Genomic DNA, 5,000 nt, shown 5'->3' on the forward strand with positions numbered 1-5,000 from the left:
TCCGACATCCGCCATTGCTCAGTTAAGCCACGAACACCCACACATGTCCTACACAGGGGTGCACCCAACATCACAATACTGCCTCCTGTCACAGTACACAAACAATGGCAGGAATGAAAGACACACATCTGCCATAACCTTGGAATCGGAGCGCCGCCTGTCATGAGCCACAAGTGCATCCTGACGTGACAAATCGGATGATCCCGCAGGCATGCACTTACGATAATCACTATCAACGAACCTGCCGCCCCCCCCCCCCAAATACACCTTTCCCTACAACAATGTGTACCTTAACCTAAGCGATATTGTACCTTAACCTCAGCTATATCGTACCTTAACCTAACCTACATTGCGCCTTAACCTAACCTACGTTGTACCTTAACCTACGTTGTACCTTAACCTAACCTACGTTGTACCTTAACCTAACCTACGTTGTACCTTAACCTAACCTACGTTGTACCTTAACCTAACCTACGTTGTGCCTTAACCTAACCTATGTTGTGCCTTAACCTAACCTATGTTGTGCCTTAACCTAACCTATGTTGTGCCTTAACCTAACCTATGTTGTGCCTTAACCTAACCTATGTTGTGCCTTAACCTAACCTATGTTGTGCCTTAACCTAACCTATGTTGTGCCTTAACCTAACCTATGTTGTGCCTTAACCTAACATATGTTGTGCCTTAACCTAACCTATGTTGTGCCTTAACCTAACCTACGTTGTGCCTTAACCTAACCTATGTTGTGCCTTAACCTAACCTATGTTGTGCCCTAACCTAACCTATGTTGTGCCTTAACCTAACCTATGTTGTGCCTTAACCTAACCTATGTTGTGCCTTAACCTAACCTATGTTGTGCCTTAACCTAACCTATGTTGTGCCTTAACCTAACCTATGTTGTGCCTTAACCTAACCCATGTTGTGCCTTAACCTAACCCATGTTGTGCCTTAACCTAACCCATGTTGTGCCTTAACCTAACCCATGTTGTGCCTTAACCTAACCCATGTTGTGCCTTAACCTAACCCATGTTGTGCCTTAACCTAACCCATGTTGTGCCTTAACCTAACCCATGTTGTGCCTTAACCTAACCCATGTTGTGCCTTAACCTAACCCATATTGTACCTTAACCTAACCCATATTGTACCTTAACCTAACCCATATTGTACCTTAACCTAACCCATATTGTACCTTAACCTAACCCATATTGTACCTTAACCTAACCTAATTTGTGCCTCAACGTAACCTAATTTGTGCCTCAACGTAACCTAATTTGTGCCTCAACGTAACCTAATTTGTGCCTCAACGTAACCCATGTTGTGCCTCAACGTAACCCATGTTGTGCCTCAACGTAACCCATGTTGTGCCTCAACGTAACCCATGTTGTGCCTCAACGTAACCCATGTTGTGCCTCAACGTAACCCATGTTGTGCCTCAACGTAACCCATGTTGTGCCTCAACGTAACCCATGTTGTGCCTCAACGTAACCCATGTTGTGCCTCAACGTAACCCATGTTGTGCCTCAACGTAACCCATGTTGTGCCTCAACGTAACCCATGTTGTGCCTCAACGTAACCCATGTTGTGCCTCAACGTAACCCATGTTGTGCCTCAACGTAACCCATGTTGTGCCTCAACGTAACCCATGTTGTGCCTCAACGTAACCCATGTTGTGCCTCAACGTAACCCATGTTGTGCCTTAACGTAACCCATGTTGTGCCTTAACGTAACCCATGTTGTGCCTTAACGTAACCCATGTTGTGCCTCAACGTAACCCATGTTGTGCCTCAACGTAACCCATGTTGTGCCTCAACGTAACCCATGTTGTGCCTCAACGTAACCCATGTTGTGCCTTAACGTAACCCATGTTGTGCCTTAACGTAACCCATGTTGTGCCTTAACGTAACCCATGTTGTGCCTTAACGTAACCCATGTTGTGCCTTAACGTAACCCATGTTGTGCCTTAACGTAACCCATGTTGTGCCTTAACGTAACCCATGTTGTGCCTTAACGTAACCCATGTTGTGCCTTAACGTAACCCATGTTGTGCCTTAACGTAACCCAATTTGTGCTTTAACGTAACCTAATTTGTGCTTTAACGTAACCTAATTTGTGCTTTAACGTAACCTAATTTGTGCTTTAACGTAACCTAATTTGTGCTTTAACGTAACCTAATTTGTGCTTTAACGTAACCTAATTTGTGCTTTAACGTAACCTAATTTGTGCTTTAACGTAACCTAATTTGTGCTTTAACGTAACCTAATTTGTGCTTTAACGTAACCTAATTTGTGCTTTAACGTAACCTAATTTGTGCTTTAACGTAACCTAATTTGTGCTTTAACGTAACCTAATTTGTGCTTTAACGTAACCTAATTTGTGCTTTAACGTAACCCATGTTGTGCCTTAACCTAACCTATATTGCGCCTTAACCTGACGCACGTTGTCGCTGAACCTGCTCTGTAATTGTTATGCAACTCGTTAAATTAGTGTAGTGTTGCCTAACCGCAACCCTCGCAATATAGTTCGCTATTCGCACTGCCCGGTCCCCTGTGTATCGCGTCATGTTAAACACCTTGCAGGTGTTGCTGACTTTCCACATGCTCCTGCTATACACTGTAATGTGGATAGCAGCAGGACGTACATGCCCCCCCCCCCCCTTCCCCCCTGCCTTCGCAAGCTGGTCGTTGAGAAGTTTGCATGTTCAATGCCCTTCGCATGCCGACGTACTCAGCCTACGTTGTGGTACGGCCTGTCACCTGTCCGCCGATGTACGCAAAACCCACAAACTGTACTGCACATTGGTCCGTATGTACTGAATGATACATCGTGGCACATGTGTGACCGTACGACGACTGCGCCTAGCAACGGCAGACCATACAGTCCAAATATTGTGCACGCAGCTACGTGTCGTCTCCCTATAAGAGCTGGATTGCAGTGTGGTACGCCATTCAGACGTGTGGGAGGAACGGACGCCCTGGATGGCGATCAGCATGAGCAGTCTGTTGATGTAGTGGAGCGTGTATTCGGACGTAGTCGTCTCTTCTCACACACCGTGATAGCATGTTGCACCGCGTTCCACATCTGCGACATCCTGCAGAGGCCGGCTGACAGTCGTTCGCGCAATGGACACCGCATACGTACGGGGGCTACCTTCCACGTGTTCTCGAGGCGTGCACATGTTGTTGCGTCTATGTGGGCAGACGTAGTGTGTTGTGACACCTGACACAGGCATGCAATACTCGTTGCAAATGGCGATGGACGTCTACGTTTGCTGGTGACGTTACGCAAATGAACAACAGGTAACCCGTTGTGGTGCGGTTGTTCTCGCTAGAGGTGAATCAGTGTTGGCGACGATCGGTCGAGCTATTAACCGGTTGTTTCAGGGATACCCACCATGCCCACGAACGTGAAAGGGGACCCACCATGCCCACGAACGTGAAAGGGGATCTGGGTGTGAGGCGATACGCGGCGGTGGCTGGGTGGGACCGTCCCCGGCCGGTGAGGGGGGGCCGCCCGGCGTGCTGGCAGCGCGGTGCGTGGGCGCACGCGCTACAGCCGGCTGGTGGGGGCGGCCAGTGGCAGGCGCGCCGGCCGACGGACGCGGCAGGCGGCGCAGCTGCGCGCCGGCGCCCCCTGCTCGCGGCGCCTTGCGGCCAAAGCAGGTCCTCGCGGGCCCGGTGCGAAGCGCGGTGGCCATCTGCAGTGTGCTGGTCCGATTGAGGACTGTGTGCGCTGAGGATGCGCCGCCGCCCGGCGCTCGGCGCCGCGACGCCGTCTGCTGCTCGGTCGCCCCAGCGGTTCTCGCAGGTGGTTTGTATCGCAGCTGTGCGGACGTGTTGGCGCGTGCGCTGTGCTGGGAGAGTTCGCTTCGGCACCCAAGTGGGGCTTTTGTCCTTCTGTGGCGCTGGCGTTGGAGCTGCCGGTCACCGTAGGTGGCGCGTGTTGTCTCCCGCCGGCAATGCCACGACAGCACGCTCCCGGGCCTCTGTCGGCAGCGGCAAGCTCAGTTGGGAGCACGGGTGGTCGCACCTAAAGCGTCTACTCGCCTAACTCCGGGCGATTGCGCCTCTCTCGAACCCGACCAAGTACTTAGGACGGCGCTGCGCGCCGCCGGGACCTGAGAGGGTTTCGAGGTGTGTTGTGCAGGGGAGCTCAGCCTCCTCCTGTTTGCAGAATAATTGAGCGGACGCTTGCGTGTTCGCGCGGGCCCCCGGGACACACTCCCGGGCGGCCGGCTGCTCAGCTCTAGTTGACGCAGCTCCCTGGTTGATCCTGCCAGTAGTCATATGCTTGTCTCAAAGATTAAGCCATGCATGTCTCAGTACAAGCCGCATTAAGGTGAAACCGCGAATGGCTCATTAAATCAGTTATGGTTCCTTAGATCGTACCCACGTTACTTGGATAACTGTGGTAATTCTAGAGCTAATACATGCAAACAGAGTCCCGACCAGAGATGGAAGGGACGCTTTTATTAGATCAAAACCAATCGGTCGGCTCGTCCGGTCCGTTTGCCTTGGTGACTCTGAATAACTTTGGGCTGATCGCACGGTCCTCGTACCGGCGACGCATCTTTCAAATGTCTGCCTTATCAACTGTCGATGGTAGGTTCTGCGCCTACCATGGTTGTAACGGGTAACGGGGAATCAGGGTTCGATTCCGGAGAGGGAGCCTGAGAAACGGCTACCACATCCAAGGAAGGCAGCAGGCGCGCAAATTACCCACTCCCGGCACGGGGAGGTAGTGACGAAAAATAACGATACGGGACTCATCCGAGGCCCCGTAATCGGAATGAGTACACTTTAAATCCTTTAACGAGTATCTATTGGAGGGCAAGTCTGGTGCCAGCAGCCGCGGTAATTCCAGCTCCAATAGCGTATATTAAAGTTGTTGCGGTTAAAAAGCTCGTAGTTGGATTTGTGTCCCACGCTGTTGGTTCACCGCCCGTCGGTGTTTAACTGGCATGTATCGTGGGACGTCCTGCCGGTGGGGCGAGCCGAAGGCGTGCG

At 51.2% G+C, this 5,000-nt stretch overlaps 1 non-coding gene across 1 annotated transcript in view; it reads left to right on the plus strand.

The window, feature by feature from the left end:
- The first annotated feature begins 4,253 nt into the window (after positions 1-4,253).
- The window catches only part of LOC126443818 (small subunit ribosomal RNA), a 1,909-nt gene continuing 1,162 nt past the window's right edge, over positions 4,254-5,000 (plus strand). The window contains exon 1 of the ribosomal RNA XR_007582203.1: positions 4,254-5,000. This exon is cut by the window's right edge and continues 1,162 nt beyond it. This is a non-coding gene — a ribosomal RNA (small subunit ribosomal RNA).

This window comes from Schistocerca serialis, unplaced genomic scaffold, assembly GCF_023864345.2.
Source record: "Schistocerca serialis cubense isolate TAMUIC-IGC-003099 unplaced genomic scaffold, iqSchSeri2.2 HiC_scaffold_193, whole genome shotgun sequence".
Taxonomy (NCBI): domain Eukaryota; kingdom Metazoa; phylum Arthropoda; class Insecta; order Orthoptera; family Acrididae; genus Schistocerca; species Schistocerca serialis.